We start from the raw sequence: 19,507 nt of genomic DNA, 5'->3' as shown, positions 1-19,507 counted from the left end.
GGTAGTATCTCACAGGGCCTGAACCAGTGTAGCCCTGAACTAAATATTTCTTTGCACAAAATGGCTGTATTTTAAATGGCTGTATTTCAAATGCCTGATCCAAACCCCTGTATGTATAGGGAGTATCTCACAGGGCCTGAACCAGTCTTTGCCTGAACTAAATATTTCTTTGCCCAAAGTGGCTGTATTTCAAATGGCTGTATTTCAAATCCCTGAATCAAACCCCTGTAGTTAGGGGTAGTATCTCACAGGGCCTGAACCAGTTTAGGCCTGAAGTAAATATATCTTTGCACCAAATGGCTGTATTTCAAATGGCTGTATTTCATATCCCTGATTTAAACCCCTGTATGTTGAGGGGTTGTCTCACACGTTCTGAACCAGTGTAGGCCTGAAGTAAATATATCTTTGCACCAAATGGCTGTATTTCAAATGGCTGTATTTCAAATCCCTGATTTAAACCCCTGTATGTTACAGGGGTTATCTAACACGTTCTGAACCATTGTAGGCCTAAAGTAAATATTTCTTTGCACAAAATAGCTGTATTTCAAATGGCTGTATTTTAAATCCCTGAATCAAAACCCTGTATGTAGAGGGAGTATCTCACATGGTCTGAACCAGTGTAGGCCTGAAGTAAATATATCTTTGCCCAAAATGGCTGTATTTCAAATCCCTGAATCAAACACCTGTATGTAGAGGGAGTATCTCACATGGTCTGAACCAGTGTAGGCCTGAAGTAAATATTTATTTGCACATAATGGCTGTATTTCAAATAGCTGTATTTCAAATGCCTGCTTCTAACCCCTGCATGTAGGGGGGTATCTCGCACGGTCTGAACCAGTGTAGGCCTGAAGTAAATATATCTTTGCACAAAATGGCTACATTTCAAATGGCTGTATTTCAAATCCCTGAATCAAACCGCTGTATGTAGAGGTAGTATCTCACAGGGCCTGAACCAGTGTAGGCCTGAACTAAATTTTTCTTTAAACAAAATGGCTGTATTTTATATGGCTGTATTTTAAATGCCTGATTCAAACCCCTGTATGTAGAGGGAGTATCTCACAGGGCCTGAACCAGTGTTGGCCTGAACTGAATATTTATTTGGCCAAAATGCCTATGTTTCAAAAGGCTGTATTTCAAATCACTGAATAAAACCCCTGTATGTGGAGGGGAATCTCACACGGTCTGAACCAGTGTAGGCCTGATGTAAATATATCTTTGCCCAAAATGGCTGTATTTCAAATGCCTGAATCAAACCCCTGTATGTAGAGGGGGTATCTCATAGGGCCTGAACCAGTGTAGGCCTGAAGTACATACATCTTTGCCCAAAATGGCTGTATTTCAAATGGCTGTATTTCAAATGCCTGAATCAAACCCCTGTATGTAGAGGGAGTATCTCACAGGGCCTGAACCAGTGTTGCCCTGGACTAAATATTTCTTTGCACCAAATGGCTGTATTTAAAATGCCTGATTCAAACCCCTGTATGTAGGGGGGTATCTCACAGCGCCTGAACCAGTGTTGGCCTGAACTAAATATTTATTTACCCAAAATGGCTGTATTTCAAATGGCTGTATTTCAAATCCCTGAATCAAACCCCTGTATGTAGAGGTAGTATCTCACAAGGCCTGAACCAGTGTTGGCCTGAAGTAAATATATCTTTGCACAAAATGGCTGTATTTCAAATGGCTGTATTTCAAATCCCTGAATCAAACCCCTGTATGTAGAGGGAATATCTCACAAGGCCTGAAACAGTGTATGCCTGAAGTAAATATATCTTTGCACAAAATGGCTGTATTTCAAATGGCTGTATTTCAAATCCCTGAATCAAACCCCTGTATGTAGAGGGAGTATTTCACAGGGCCTGAACCTGTGTAGGCCTGAACAAAATATTTTGTTGCACAAAATGGCTGTATTTTAAATGGCTGTATTTCAAATGCCTGAATCAAACCCCTGTATGTAAAGGGGGTTGCTCACACGGTCTGAACCAGTGTAGGTCTGAAGTAAATAATTCTTTGCACAAAATGGCTATATTTCAAATCCCTGAATCAAACCCCTGTATGTAGAGGGAGTATCTCACATGGTCTGAACCAGTGTAGGCCTGAAGTAAATATTTCTTTGCACAAAATGGCTGTATTTCGAATGGCTGTATTTCAAATCCCTGAATCAAACCCCTGTATGTAGAGGGAGTATCGCACACAGTATGAACCAATGTAGGCCTGAAATAAATATTTATTTGCACACAATGGCTGTATTTCAAATGGCTGTATTTTAAATGCCTGATTCAAACCCCTGTATATAGAGGGGGTATCTTACATGGTCTGAACCAGTGTAGGCCTGAAGTAAATATTTCTTTGCACAAAATGGCTGTATTTTAAATGGCTATATTTCAAATGGCTGTATTTCAAATGGCTGTATTTCAAATGCCTGATTCAAACACCTGTATGTAGGGGGTTATCTCACACGGTCTGAACCAGTGTAGGCCTGAAGTAAATATTTATTTGCACAAAATGGCTGCATTTCAAATTGCTGTATTTCAATTCACTAAATCAAACCCCTGTATGTAGATGGAGTATCTCACAGGGCCTGAACCAGTGTAGCCCTGAACTAAATATTTCTTTGCACAAAATGACTGCATTTTAAATGGCTGTATTTCAAATGCCTGATTCAAACCCCTGTATGTATAGGGAGTATCTCACAGGGCCTGAACCAGTGTTGGCCTGAACAAAATATTTCTTTGCACAAAATGGCTATATTTTAAATGGCTGTATTTCAAATGCCTGATTCAAACCCCTGTATGTTGAGGGGGTATCTCACACGTTCCGAAACAGTGTAGGCCTAAAGTAAAAAATTCTTTGCACAAAATGGCTGTATTTCAAATGGCTGTATTTCAAATCCCTGAATCAAACCCCTGTATGTAGAGGGAGTATCTCACATGGTCTGAACCAGTGTAGGCCTGAAGTAAATATATCTTTGCCAAAATGGCTGTATTTCAAATGGCTGAATTTCAAATCCCTGAATCAAACCCCTGTATGTAGAGGGAGTATCTCACACGGTCTGAACCAGTGTAGGCCTGAAGAAAATATTTATTTGCACACAATGGTTGTATTTCAAATAGCTTTATGTGAAATGCCTGATTCCAAACCACTGTATGTAGAGGGGGTATCTCACACGGTCTGAACCAGTGTAGGCCTGAAGTAAATATTTCTTTGCACAAAATGTCTGTATTTCAAATGGCTGAATTTCAAATGCCTGATTCAAACCCCTGTATGTAAGGGTTTTCTCACACGTTCTGAACTAGTGTAGGCCTAAAGTAAATATTTCTTTGCACAAAATGGCTGTATTTCAAATAGCTGTATTTCAATTCCCTTAATCAAACCCCTGTATGTAGAGGTAGTATCTCACAGGGCCTGAACCAGTGTAGCCCTGAACTAAATATTTCTTTGCACAAAATGGCTGTATTTTAAATGGCTGTATTTCAAATGCCTGATCCAAACCCCTGTATGTATAGGGAGTATCTCACAGGGCCTGAACCAGTGTTTGCCTGAACTAAATATTTCTTTGCCCAAAGTGTCTGTATTTCAAATGGCTGTTTTCAAATCCCTGAATCAAACCCCTGTAGTTAGAGGTAGTATCTCACAGGGCCTGAACCAGTTTAGGCCTGAAGTAAATATATCTTTGCACCAAATGGCTGTATTTCAAATGGCTTTATTTCATATCCCTGATTTAAACCCCTGTATGTTGAGGGGTTATCTCACACGTTCTGAACCAGTGTAGGCCTGAAGTAAATATATCTTTGCACCAAATGGCTGTATTTCAAATGGCTGTATTTCAAATCCCTGAATCAAATCCCTGTATGTAGAGGGAGTATCTCACATGGTCTGAACCAGTGTAGGCCTGAAGTAAATATATCTTTGCCCAAAATGGCTGTATTTCAAATCCCTGAATCAAACCCCTGTATGTAGAGGGAGTATCTCACATGGTCTGAACCAGTGTAGGCCTGAAGTAAATATTTATTTGCACACAATGGCTGTATTTCAAATAGCTGTATTTCAAATGCCTGCTTCTAACCCCTGCATGTAGGGGGGTATCTCGCACGGTCTGAACCAGTGTAGGCCTGAAGTAAATATATCATTGCACAAAATGGCTATATTTCAAATGGCTGTATTTCAAATCCCTGAATCAAACCGCTGTATGTAGAGGTAGTATCTCACAGGGCCTGAACCAGTGTAGGCCTAAACTAAATTTTTCTTTAAACAAAATGGCTGTATTATATATGGCTGTATTTTAAATGCCTGATTCAAACCCCTGTATGTAGAGGGAGTATCTCACAGGGCCTGAACCAGTGTTGGCCTGAACTGAATATTTATTTGGCCAAAATGCCTATGTTTCAAAAGGCTGTATTTCAAATCGCTGAATAAAACCCCTGTATGTAGAGGGGAATCTCACACGGTCTGAACCAGTGTAGGCCTGATGTAAATATATCTTTGCCCAAAATGGCTGTATTTCAAATGCCTGAATCAAACCCCTGTATGTAGAGGGGGTATCTCATAGGGCCTGAACCAGTGTATGCCTGAAGTACATACATCTTTGCCCAAAATGGCTGTATTTCAAATGGCTGTATTTCAAATGCCTGAATCAAACCCCTGTATGTAGAGGGAGTATCTCACAGGGCCTGAACCAGTGTTGCCCTGGACTAAATATTTCTTTGCACCAAATGGCTGTATTTAAAATGCCTGATTCAAACCCCTGTATGTAGGGGGGTATCTCACAGCGCCTGAACCAGTGTTGGCCTGAACTAAATATTTATTTACCCAAAATGGCTGTATTTCAAATGGCTGTATTTCAAATCCCTGAATCAAACCCCTGTATGTAGAGGTAGTATCTCACAGGGCCTGAACCAGTGTTGGCCTGAAGTAAATATATCTTTGCACAAAATGGCTATATTTCAAATGGCTGTATTTCAAATCCCTGAATCAAACCGCTGTATGTAGATGTAGTATCTCACAGGGCCTGAACCAGTGTAGGCCTGAACTAAATTTTTCATTAAACAAAATGGCTGTATTTTATATGGCTGTATTTTAAATGCCTGATTCAAACCCCTGTATGTAGAGGGAGTATCTCACAGGGCCTGAACCAGTGTTGGCCTGAACTAAATATTTCTTTGCCCAAAATGCAAATGTTTTAAAAGGCTGTATTTCAAATCGCTGAATAAAACCCCTGTATGTAGTGGGGAATCTCACACGGTCTGAACCAGTGTAGGCCTGATGTAAATATATCTTTGCCCAAAATGGCTGTATTTCAAATGCCTGAATCAAACCCCTGTATGTAGAGGGGTATCTCATAGGGCCTGAACCAGTGTAGGCCTGAAGTACATACATCTTTGCCCAAAATGGCTGTATTTCAAATGGCTGTATTTCAAATGCCTGAATCAAACCCCTGTATGTAGAGGTAGTATCTCACAGGGCCTGAACCAGTGTAGCCCTGAACTAAATATTTCTTTGCACAAAATGGCTGAATTTTAAATGGCTGTATTTCAAATGCCTGATCCAAACCCCTGTATGTATAGGGAGTATCTCACAGGGCCTGAACCAGTGTTTGCCTGAACTAAATATTTCTTTGCCCAAAGTGTCTGTTTTTCAAATGGCTGTATTTCAAATCCCTGAATCAAACCCCTGTAGTTAGAGGTAGTATCTCACAGGGCCTGAACCAGTTTAGGCCTGAAATAAATATATCTTTGCACCAAATGGCTGTATTTCAAATGGCTTTATTTTATATCCCTGATTTAAACCCCTGTATGTTGAGGGGTTATCTCACACGTTCTGAACCAGTGTAGGCCTGAAGTAAATATATCTTTGCACCAAATGGCTGTATTTCAAATGGCTGTATTTCAAATCCCTGATTTAAACCCCTGTATGTTGAGGGGTTATCTCACACGTTCTGAACCAGTGTAGGCCTAAAGTAAATATTTCTTTGCACAAAATGGCTGTATTTCAAATGGCTGTATTTTAAATCCCTGAATCAAAACCCTGTATGTAGAGGGAGTATCTCACATGGTCTGAACCAGTGTAGGCCTGAAGTAAATATATCTTTGCCCAAAATGGCTGTATTTCAAATCCCTGAATCAAACCCCTGTATGTAGAGGGAGTATCTCACATGGTCTGAACCAGTGTAGGCCTGAAGTAAATATTTATTTGCACACAATGGCTGTATTTTAAATGGCTGTATTTCAAATGACTGATTCAAACCCCTGTATGTAGGGGGGTATCTCACAGGGCCTGAACCAGTGTTGGCCTGAACTAAATATTTATTTGCCCAAAATGGCTGTATTTCAAATGGCTGTATTTCAAATCCCTGAATCAAACCCCTGTATGTAGAGGTAGTATCTCACAGGGCCTGAACCAGTGTTGGCCTGAAGTAAATATATCTTTGCACAAAATGGCTGTATTTCAAATGGCTGTATTTCAAATCCCTGAATCAAACCCCTGTATGTAGAGGGAATATCTCACAAGGCCTGAAACAGTGTATGCCTGAAGTAAATATATCTTTGAACAAAATGGCTGTATTTCAAATGGCTGTATTTCAAATCCCTGAATCAAACCCCTGTATGTAGAGGGAGTATCTCACAGGGCCTGAACCTGTGTAGGCCTAAACAAAATATTTTGTTGCACAAAATGGCTGTATTTTAAATGGCTGTATTTCAAATGCCTGAATCAAACCCCTGTATGTAGAGGGGGTGGCTCACACGGTCTGAACCAGTGTAGGTCTGAAGTAAATAATTCTTTGCACAAAATGGCTATATTTCAAATCCCTGAATCAAACCCCTGTATGTAGAGGGAGTATCTCACATGGTCTGAACCAGTGTAGGCCTGAAGTAAATATTTCTTTGCACAAAATGGCTGTATTTCAAATGGCTGTATTTCAAATCCCTGAATCAAACCCCTGTATGTAGAGGGAGTATCTCACACAGTATGAACCAATGTAGGCCTGAAATAAATATTTATTTGCACACAATGGCTGTATTTCAAATGGCTGTATTTTAAATGCCTGTAATTCAAATGGCTGTATTTCAAATGCCTGATTCAAACACCTGTATGTAGGGGGGTATCTCACACGGTCTGAACCAGTGTAGGCCTGAAGTAAATATTTCTTTGCACAAAATGGCTGCATTTCAAATTGCTGTATTTCAATTCCCTAAATCAAACCTCTGTATGTAGATGGAGTATCTCACAGGGCCTGAACCAGTGTAGCCCTGAACTAAATATTTCTTTTCACAAAATGACTGCATTTTAAATGGCTGTATTTCAAATGCCTGATTCAAACCCCTGTATGTATAGGGAGTATCTCACAGGGCCTGAACCAGTGTTGGCCTGAACAAAATATTTCTTTGCCCAAAATGGCTGTATTTAAAATGGCTGTATTTCAAATCCCTGAATCAAACCTCTGTATGTAGAGGTAGTATCTCACAGGGCCTGAACCAGTGTAGGCCTGAAGTAAATATATCTTTGCACAAAATGGCTTTATTTCAAATGGCTGTATTTAAAATCCCTGAATCAATCTCTTGTATGTAGAGGGGGTATCTCACAGGGCCTGGACCAGTGTAGGACTAAAGTAAATATATCTTTGCACAAAATGGCTGTATTTCAAATGGCTGTATTTCAAATGCCTGATTCAAACCCCTGTATGTAGAGGGAGTATCTCACAGGGCCTGAACCAGTGTTGGCCTGAACTAAATATGTATTTGCACAAAATGGCTGTATTTTAAATGGCTGTATTTCAAATGCCTGATTCAAACCCGTGTATGTAGAGGGATTATCTCACAGGGCCTGAACCAGTGTTGGCCTAAACTAAATATTTCTTTGCCCAAAATGGCTGTATTTCAAATGCCTGAATCAAACCCCTGTATGTAGAGGGAGTATCTCACAGGGCCTGAACCAGTGTTTTCCTGAACTAAATATTTCTTTGCCCAAAATTGCTGTATTTCAAATGGCTGTATTTCAAATCCCTGAATCAAACCCCTATATGTAGAGGTAGTATCTCACCGGGCCTGAACCAGTGTTGGCCTGAAGTAAATATATCTTTGCACAAAATAGCTGTATTTCAAATGGCTGTATTTCAAATCCCTGAGTCAAACCCCTGTATGTAGAGGGAGTATCTCACAGGGCCTGAACCAGTGTAGGCCTGAACTATATATTTTTTTGCACAAAATGGCTGTATTTTAAATGGCTGTATTTCAAATGCCTGATTCAAACCCCTGTATGTAGAGGGAGTATCTCACAAGGTCTGTACAAGTGTTGGCCTAAAATAAATCTTTCTTTACCCAAAATGGCTGTATTTCAAATGGCTGCATTTCAAATCCCTGAATCAAACTCCTGTATGTAGAGGGAGTATCTCACAGGGCCTGAACCAGTGTAGGCCTCAAGTAAATATTTCTTTGCACAAAACGGCTATATTTAAATGGCTGTATTTCAAATGCCTGATTCAAACCCCTGTATGTAGAGGGAGTATCTCACAGGGCCTGAACCAGTGTTGGCCTGAACTAAATATTTCTTTGCCCCAAATGGCTGTATTTCAAATGGCTGTATTTCAAATCCCTGAATCAAACCCCTGTATGTAGAGGGAGTATCTCACAGCGCCTGAACTAGTGTATGCCTGAAGTAAATATTTCTTTGCCCAAAATGGCTGTATTTCAAATGGCTGTATTTCAAATCCCTGAATCAAACCCTTGTATATAGAGGTAGTATCTCACAGGGCCTCAACCAGTGTAGGCCTGAACTAAATATATCTTTGCACAAAATGGCTGTATTTCAAATCCCTGAATCAAACCCCTGTATGTAGAGGGAGTATTTCACAGGGCCTGAACCAGTGTTGGCCTGAAGTAAATATTTCTTTGCCCAAAATGGCTGTATTTCAAATGGCTGTATTTCAAAACCCTGAATCAAACCCTTGTATATAGAGGTAGTATCTCACAGGGCCTCAACCAGTGTAGGCCTGAAGTAAATATATCTTTGCACAAAATGACTGTATTTCAAATGGCTGTATTTCAAATCCCTGAATCAATTCCTTGTATGTAGAGGAATTATTTCACAGGGCCTGAACCAGTGTAGGCCTAAAGTAAATATATCTATGCACAAAATGGCTGTATTTCAAATGGCTGTATTTCAAATCCCTGAATCATACCCCTGTATGTAAAGGGACTATCTCACAGGGCCTGAACCAGTGTAGGCCTGCAGTAAATATTTCTTTGCACAAAATGGCTGTATTTCAAATGACTGTATTTCAAATGCCTGATTCAAACCTCTGTATGTAGGGGGGTATCTCACATGGTCTGAACCAGTGTAGGCCTGAAGTAAATATTTCTTTGCTCAAAATGGCTGTATTTCAAATGGCTGTATTTCAATTCCCTGAATCAAACCCCTGTATGTAGAGGTAGTATCTCAAAGGGCCTGAACCCGTGTAGGCCTGAAGTAAATATATCTTTGCTCAAAATGGCTGTATTTCAAATGGCTGTATTTTAAATCCCTGATTCAAACCCCTGTATGTAGCAGGAGGATCTCACAGGGCCTGAACCAGTGTAGGCCTGAAGTAAATATATCTTTGCACAAAATGTCTGCATTTCAAATCGCTGTATTTCAAATCCCTGAATCAAACCCCTGTATGTAGAGATAGTATCTCACAGGGCCTGAACCAGTATAGGCCTGAAGTAAATATATCTTTGCACAAAATGCCTGTATTTCAAACGGCTGTATTTCAAATCCCTGAATCAAACCCCTGTATGTAGAGGGATTATCTCACAGGGCCTAAACCAGTGTAGGCCTGAAGTAAATATATCTTTGCACAAAATGGCTGTATTTCAAATGGCTGTATTTCAAATCCCTGATTCAAATCCTTGTATGTAGAGGGAGTATCTCACAGGGCCTGAACCAGTGTAGGCCTGAAGTAAATATTTCTTTGCCCAAAATGGCTGTATTTCAAATGGCTGTATTTTAAATTTCTGAATCAAACCCCTGTATGTAGAGGGTGTATCTCACAGGGCCTGAACCAGTGTAGGCCTGAATTCAATATTGGTGCACCAAATGGCGGTATTTAAAATCTCTGAATGTAGCCCATATGTATTAAGGGTGTATCTCACATTGACATCTGCATCAAAGGCTGCCAACTAAATTTAGTTTTTTGTTTAACAACTGAATTTGACAGCAGTATAAAATCCTGTAATTTCACACGTGCTGATGCTGCAATGCCTGAAAATAGTGTTTTTTGGTAAAAAAAAGTGTGTTTTTCAAACCCCAGAAAATGATGGTTATATTTCTAGATTAAATTTGATAACAGAATATGAAAGCTGTATATATTAAACTTGAATTTGCAGATCTGGAAAATACTGTTTTTTGAAAAAAATAGTGTGTTTTTAAAACCCCAGAAAATGATGGGTGGATTTCTACTTTAAATTGCACACTGACTAATACAGATGTTGTAGATTGCCAAAATAGTCTTTTTTTGGTAACAGAATATGAAAGCTGTATATATTAAACTTGAATTTAACACTTGCAGATATGGATAATACTGTTTTTTGAAAAAAAAGTGTGTTTTTAAAACCCCAGAAAATGATGGGTGGATTTCTACCTTAAATTGCACACTGACTAATACAGATGTTGTAGATTGCCCAAAAAAATTTTTTTTTGGTAACAGAATATGAAAGCTGTATATATTAAACTTGAATTTAACACTTGCAGATCTGGAAAATACCGTTTTTTAAAAAAAAAATTGTGTGTTTTTAAAACCCCAGAAAATTATGGGTGTATTTCTACCTTAAATTGCACAATGACTAATCCAGATGTTGTAGTTTGCCCAAAAAAATGGTTATTTGCAATGTCCCAAAAGCTCAGATGCAGTGCTGGTGCACTGAGCTTGCATAAAATGGCCGCCTCCGCCACCCACCTAACTAACAGAATTATAAAAGTAATTTTTTTTTTGGTCAATGGCCTCAGGGCAGGGTAAAACGATTGTGTCCTGCACCCACACAACTATTGCTAGGTAGATCGCTGAGTTAGATTCTCTCCTATTCTCTCTCTCTGAAATCACAAGTCCAGCAGCATCCGCTCCCTACACTTGTAACAGCAGAGTGACGTGCAACGCTACGTGACTCAAGCTTATATAGAGCCTGGGTCACATGCTGCTCTGGCCAATCACAGCCATGCCATTAGTAGGCATGGCTGTGATGGCTTCTAAGGTCAGACAGTTAACCGCTTGTTGATTGGCTGCTGTGTAGATTTCAAAAAGCACCAAGAAAGCGCCGAACACCGAACCCGAACTTTTGCGGAAATGTTCGGGTTCGGGGTCCAAAAATCCTAAAGTTCGGTACGAACCCGAACTTTACAGTTCAGGTTCGCTCAACCCTAATCACCACCAAATAGAAACCCTTTCAGCTACTGATCTTTCTACTGTGGATATTGGTATGTGGACATATATTTCCTCTGCATTTACTTTTCTCAACCTCATCTGCACCATCTCTGCTGTTTTCTATCTTAGTAAAAGTACAGAAAACTTGATTGGCTTAACCTGTTAATGCAACAAAATCACATTACAGTATTGCAACAAATTGCATTAAACTAACCATCCTGGTATGCCTGGAGTCAAGATGATGCTGGCTACATGTGTAATTTCAATGTACACCATCCCTTCTGGTCTTGCTCTTATTATTTGAAACCTAGATTTTATGCCACAGTTGCACACTCTAATTATTAATGTCTCGTCATTGAGGCATTTGATGTTAGCCATGTTATCCTTTCTTTTGCTTCTATCTACTAAAGTCCATGACTTTACATCTATTCAGTAAGTTGACTACTTGCAAAATTGTTTATGGCCTCATACTTAGGCTGTTAAAGATAAATTGGGATCTGACCAAACTCTCAAAGTAATAAAACTAATTCAAGGCTATTCTTTTATACCTTTTGATACTGTTAAGATAATATACATCTAGTACTTCAGATTTTTTATGATTACTGTCTTTAGGATTACATAGCTTTCTGCCTAGTTTCATCAGGCCATTTATCCTGTAGATGCAGAAAAAATCTAGATCATAAAGTTTATGATGCACTTGCTTCTTAAGCTTCAATGAATTCTATGGCTCCTTATATAAGTTAGGCTTAAATGACGGGGAGAACAAAGTATACTGTGTTTACATGCATACCAGTCTATTTGTGTCTTTATACACAGACTGTGTACGGGTGGGTTTCAGGAGAAGTGTGCAAGTAAAGAAACATTCTCTGAATCTAGCGGTCCTCAAGTTCCGCTCTCCTCGACTATGCAAATTAATAATGAATAAATATTTTAAGCCAAGTAAAAAAAAAACATACAAACCCCTTTATGGGTTCAACAAAAAAGAAAATTAGGTGGTATTTTTGGACTTGTAAAAAAACACCATAAAATGCATGCATTTTTACAAGCAGTTTTTGTAGGGTGGAGTTTTTTGTTAAACAAAACTGTAGTACACCATCTACTTCTCATCATGCTCCAATCTATCAGCTTTAGGGACAGCGTTCTTTCTTGGTTTACTAACTTTCTCTGGCTGCTCTTTCAGTGTATCATTTGCTGGCTCTACCTCCCCTCCTCTCCCTGTTGCTGTTGGGGTTCTTTATGGTTCAGTCCTTAGTCCTCTCCTCTTTTCTCTCTACACATCCTCTTTTGGACAGACTCAGCAGATTTGGTTTCCAGTACCATCTCTATGCCAACAGCACCCAACTATATACTTCTTCTCATGACATCACACCTGCTGTACTACATAACACCAGTGATTGTCTGTCAGCTGTCTTTAACATCATGTCCTCTCCATATCAAAAACTGATTCCTTCAAACACTGAACTACTGGTGTTTTCTCCTTCAACAAACCTACCTAAACCTGATATTTCCTTATCAGTGTGTGGCACTACCATAACTCCTAGGCAGCACACTCGCTGTCTCAGTGTTATGTTTGACCCTGATCTTTCCTTCTTTCCTTTACCTCCTATATTCAATTTCTTGCCTGCTCTTGCTGCCTGCACCTCAAAAACATCTATAGAATCTGCCCCTTTCTCACTGTGGAAGCAACAAAAACCCATTGTTGCCCTGATCCATTCCTGCCTCGATTATTGTAACTTATTACTAATTGGCCTCTCCCTCACCAGACACTCGCCTCTCTAATCTATCCTGAGACTTGTGTTTAGAGCTCATGCACACAAACGTATTTTTTTCTGCATCAGTTATAGGTTTTTTTGTGGCCCTTATGCAAAAACATTCACTTCAATGGGGCCCCAAAACAATGGAATCACTTTGTGTGCTTTCTGTGTTCATCAAGTAATCGAATCTTGGCTGCCTGCTCGCAAACTGAAGATTGGAACTGTGGTCGCGGATAACGGGAAGAACATTTAATCTGGTTGTAACCCGGTTCCTGTTGTCTTCCACCCAACTGCAACACATCTTGCAAATGGTCAGGAAACTGTGTATGAACTTGTCATTCTTACCATGCAAAATACGCCCTCCTTGAGCTGCAAAGGCAGAATAGTGTTCCCCAACATCGCCGCATATGCAACATTTCCACACTTTGGACGTCCACATGTTGGACCCACTTGATGATGCAGGCAGAGGTACTCCCCTGTGTAACTTCGACGTTAGTCTTTGGCACCTCATGTTCGACACTTGCCGTTTGCTCAGGCCCTTTGAAGAAGCCACTTTATTTGTCAGTCACCAGGATTATGTGGGTGAATGATGTCATTCCAACCCTTCACATCCTGGAGCAGATGCTGATAAATCTGGCTGGCCAGTGGACAGGAGACGTGATGCCTACATTTCATGGCCACCTGAGCCCTGTGGGGGCTGACTCGCGGAGGAGAAGGATAAGGATAAGGAGGAGGACATTAACGACCAGGAATTTTACACAGAAATAGGTGATTTATCTCCTCAAGCCACAGAGAGGAAAAGGAGGTGCTTGAGGAGCATAAAGAGCTGTAGGGTGATGAGAAAAACAAAGCAGATGACCCCAAGAGACCGTGGCAGTATGCAGTGGAGATGGAGGCAGGGAGTCCCTCCTATTCCCTTGTCTAAATGGCCAGATGCATGCTGAGTTGCTTGAGTAGTGATAGTGAAACTATAACCATTAGGCTGAGGGATGGCTACTTGCTCTCCACAATATTAGACCCTTGCTATTGGGCCAAATTGGGGCCTTTTTCCACCTGTTGAGAGGAATGATAAACTGAACTACTATTGAGACATCCTATGTAGTCAGTTGGCCTCTGCCTATGTGCGCCATCGCTTATCCTCACGAAGGTCTGACCATGGGAGACCCTCTGCACTCACATTCCACAGCCATGGCTGCTGGAGGGGCGGAGGGCAGGAGCAGCAGAAGCTACATTAGCAGCAACTTAAGTTTTAGGTCTCTTATGTGCACTTTTCTTCATCTGCCTACTGAAAGAACCACCCAGAAACAGCAGAACATGGAGCAAAACCTGAACCAGCTGATGGTGGCCGAGTTTGCCGCCCTGGAAAAGCTTTCCTGCCCGGCAGTAGTATGGCATAAGAGGTGTTTAGTGCGGGGGGGGGGGGGGGCATAGTCTCTAAAGAGAACTCACCTTTCAACACAAAATATAGAGAGGTTAACCTTTATAAAGATGAATCAGGCATGAATCAGCCAGGATTTCTACACACCAGTGCCTGATGCATCATACTAGATCATTCTGGCAGTAATGTTCTGACTGCAGTGTGCTGCCATGCCAGAACATTGTGAAAAATGGCCCTTTACTTCTGGCCATATGCTTCAGCCACTATTCTGATGCTGCCACCTGCCTGATGCCACAAGCCTACAGCCTCTGCTGCCATCTTTTACTGCCACCATCTTGTGCTGTTACTGGCACTTTTGTTACCCCCCACCTCCCCATTATGTTACTGGGTCACTATGTTGACTCCTCATGCTGTTGCCATCCTCCCCACTCTGTGACTGGGCCATTATGCTGACTCCTCATGCTGTTGCCACCCTCACCACTCTGTAACTGGGCCACTATGGTAACTCCTTATGCTGTTGCCACCCTCATAATTCTGTGACTGGGCCAATGTATTGAAGCTGTTGCCATCCTCACTAGAGTTGAGCGAACACCTGGATGTTCGGGTTCGAGAAGTTCGGCCGAACTTCACGGAAATGTTCGGGTTCGGGATCCGAACCCGAACCGAACTTCGTCCCGAGCCCGAACCCCATTGAAGTCAATGGGGACCCGAACTTTTGGGCACTAAAAAGGCTGTAAAACAGCCCAGGAAAGAGCTAGAGGGCTGAAAAAGGCAGCAACATGTAGGTAAATCCCCTGCAAACAAATGTGGATAGGGAAATGAATTAAAATAAAAATAAAAAATATAAAAATGACCCAATATGAATTGGACAGAGGTCCCATAGCAGAGAATCTGGCTTCACGTCAGCAGAGAATCAGTCTCTTCATGCCATAGCAAAGAATCTGGCTTCATGTCAGCACAGAATCAGTCTCTTCATGCCATAGCAGAGAATCTGGCTTCATGTCAGCGCAGAATCAGTCTTCATGTCATAGCAGAGAATCAGGCTTCACATCACCCACCACTGGAACAGGCCACTGTCACACATTTAGGCCCCGGCACCCAGACAGAGGAGAGCGGTCCCGTAACAGAGAATCTGGCCTTATGTCAGCACAGAATCTGTCTTCATGTCATAGCAGAGAATCAGGCTTCACGTCACCCACCACTGGAACAGGCCACTGTCACACATTTAGGCCCCGGCACCCAGGCAGAGGAGAGAGGTCCCGTAACAGAGAATCTGGCCTTATGTCAGCGCAGAATCAGTCTTCATGTCATAGCAGAGAATCAGGCTTCACGTCACCCACCACTGGAACAGGCCACTGTCACACATTTAGGCCCCGGCACCCAGGCAGAGGAGAGAGGTCCCGTAACAGAGAATCTGGCCTTATGTCAGCGCAGAATCAGTCTTCATGTCATAGCAGAGAATCAGGCTTCCTGTCACCCACCACTGGAACAGGCCACTGTCACATATTTAGGCCCAGGCACCCAGGCAGAGAAGAGAGGTCGCGTAACAGAGAATCTGGCTTCATGTCAGCACAGAATAAGTCTTCATGTCATAGCAGAGAATCAGGCATCACGTCACCCACCACTGGAACAGGCCATTGTCACACATTTAGGCCAAGGCACTCAGGCAGAGGAGAGAGGTCCCGTAACAGAGAATCTGGCCTTATGTCAGCGCAGAATCAGTCTTCATGTCATAGCAGAGAATCAGGCTTCACGTCACCCACCACTAGAACAGGCCACTGTCACACATTTAGGCCCCGGCACCCAGACAGAGGAAAGAGGTCCTGTAACAGAGAATCTGGCCTTATGTCAGCACAGAATCTGTCTTCATGTCATAGCAGAGAATCAGGCATCACGTCACCCACCACTGGAACAGGCCACTGTCACACATTTAGGACCAGGCACCCAGGCAGAGGAGAGAGGTCCCGTAACAGAGAATCTGGCCTTATGTCAGCGCAGAATCAGTCTTCATGTCATAGCAGAGAATCAGGCTTCACGTCACCCACCACTGGAACAGGCCACTGTCACATATTTAGGCCCAGGCACCCAGGCAGAGGAGAGAGGTCGAGTAACAGAGAATTTGGCTTCATGTCAGCACAGAATAAGTCTTCATGTCATAGCAGAGAATCAGGCTTCGCGTCACCCACCACTGGAACAGGCCACTGTCACACATTTAGGCCCAGGCACCCAGGCAGAGGAGAGAGGTCCCGTAACAGAGAATCTGGCCTTATGTCAGCGCAGAATCAGTCTTCATGTCATAGCAGAGAATCAGGCTTCACGTCACCCACCACTGGAACAGGCCACTGTCACACATTTAGGCCCCGGCACCCAGGCAGAGGAGAGAGGTCCCGTAACAGAGAATCTGGCCTTATGTCAGCGCAGAATCAGTCTTCATGTCATAGCAGAGAATCAGGCTTCACGTCACCCACCACTGGAACAGGCCACTGTCACATATTTAGGCCCAGGCACCCAGGCAGAGGAGAGAGGTCGCGTAACAGAGAATCTGGCTTCATGTCAGCACAGAATAAGTCTTCATGTCATAGCAGAGAATCAGGCTTCACGTCACCCACCACTGGAACAGGCCACTGTCACACATTTAGGCCCAGGCACCCAGGCAGAGGAGAGAGGTCCCGTAACAGAGAATCTGGCCTTATGTGAGCGCAGAATCAGTCTTCATGTCATAGCAGAGAATCAGGCTTCACGTCACCCACCACTGGAACAGGCCACTGTCACACATTTAGGCCCCGGCACCCAGGCAGAGGAGAGAGGTCCCGTAACAGAGAATCTGGCCTTATGTTAGCGCAGAATCAGTCTTCATGTCATAGCAGAGAATCAGGCTTCACGTCACCCACCACTGGAACAGGCCACTGTCACACATTTAGGCCCCGGCACCCAGACAGAGGAGAGCGGTCCCGTAACAGAGAATCTGGCCTTATGTCAGCGCAGAATCAGTCTTCATGTCATAGCAGAGAATCAGGCTTCACGTCACCCACCACTGGAACAGGCCACTGTCACATATTTAGGGCCAGGCACCCAGGCAGAGGAGAGAGGTCACGTAACAGAGAATCTGGCTTCATGTCAGCACAGAATCAGTCTTCATGTCATAGCAGAGAATCAGGCTTCACGTCACCCACCACTGGAACAGGCCACTGTCACACATTTAGACCCAGGCACCCAGGCAGAGGAGAGAGGTCCCGTAACAGAGAATCTGGCCTTATGTCAGCGCAGAATCAGTCTTCATGTCATAGCAGAGAATCAGGCTTCACATCACCCACCACTGGAACAGGCCACTGTCACACATTTAGGCCCCGGCACCCAGGCAGAGGAGAGAGGTCCCGTAACAGAGAATCTGGCCTTATGTTAGCGCAGAATTAGTCTTTATGTCATAGCAGAGAATCAGGCTTCACGTCACCCACCACTGGAACAGGCCACTGTCACACATTTAGGCCCCGGCACCCAGACAGAGGAGAGCGGTCCCGTAACAGAGAATCTGGCCTTATGTCAGCACAGAATCTGTCTTCATGTCATAGCAGAGAATCAGGCTTCACGTCACCCACCACTGGGACAGGCCACTGTCACACATTTAGGCCCCGGCACCCAGGCAGAGGAGAGAGGTCCCGTAACAGAGAATCTGGCCTTATGTCAGCGCAGAATCAGTCTTCATGTCATAGCAGAGAATCAGGCTTCACGTCACCCACCACTGGAACAGGCCACTGTCACACATTTAGGCCCCGGCACCCAGGCAGAGGAGAGAGGTCCCGTAACAGAGAATCTGGCCTTATGTCAGCGCAGAATCAGTCTTCATGTCATAGCAGAGAATCAGGCTTCACGTCACCCACCACTGGAACAGGCCACTGTCACACATTTAGGCCCTGGCACCCAGACAGAGGAGAGCGGTCCCGTAACAGAGAATCTGGCCTTATGTCAGCGCAGAATCTGTCTTCATGTCATAGCAGAGAATCAGGCTTCACGTCACCCACCACTGGAACAGGCCACTGTCACATATTTAGGCCCAGGCACCCAGGCAGAGGAGAGAGGTCGCGTAACAGAGAATTTGGCTTCATGTCAGCACAGAATAAGCCTTCATGTCATAGCAGAGAATCAGGCTTCACGTCACCCACCACTGGAACAGGCCACTGTCACACATTTAGGCCCAGGCACCCAGGCAGAGGAGAGAGGTCCCGTTACAGAGAATCTGGCCTTATGTCAGCGCAGAATCAGTCTTCATGTCATAGCAGAGAATCAGGCTTCACGTCACCCACCACTGGAACAGGCCACTGTCACACATTTAGGCCCCGGCACCCAGGCAGAGGAGAGAGATCCCGTAACAGAGAATCTGGCCTTATGTCAGCGCAGAATCAGTCTTCATGTCATAGCAGAGAATCAGGCTTCACGTCACCCACCACTGGAACAGGCCACTGTCACACATTTAGGCCCCGGCACCCAGACAGAGGAGAGCGGTCTCGTAACAGAGAATCTGGCCTTATGTCAGCACAGAATCTGTCTTCATGTCATAGCAGAGAATCAGGCTTCACGTCACCCACCACTGGAACAGGCCACTGTCACACATTTAGGCCCAGGCACCCAGGCAGAGGAGAGAGGTCCCGTAACAGAGAATCTGGCCTTATGTCAGCACAGAATCAGTCTTCATGTCATAGCAGAGAATCAGGCTTCACGTCACCCACCACTGGAACAGGCCACTGTCACATATTTAGGCCCAGGCACCCAGGCAGAGGAGAGAGGTCGCGTAACAGAGAATCTGGCTTCATGTCAGCACAGAATAAGTCTTCATGTCATAGCAGAGAATCAGGCTTCACGTCACCCACCACTGGAACAGGCCACTGTCACACATTTAGGCCCCGGCACCCAGACAGAGGAGAGCGGTCCCGTAACAGAAAATCTGGCCTTATGTCAGCGCAGAATCTGTCTTCATGTCATAGCAGA

The sequence above is a fragment of the Bufo bufo genome, chromosome 4 (assembly GCF_905171765.1).
Source record: "Bufo bufo chromosome 4, aBufBuf1.1, whole genome shotgun sequence".
Lineage (NCBI taxonomy): Eukaryota > Metazoa > Chordata > Amphibia > Anura > Bufonidae > Bufo > Bufo bufo.
Note: the sequence above shows the minus strand (reverse complement) of the source record.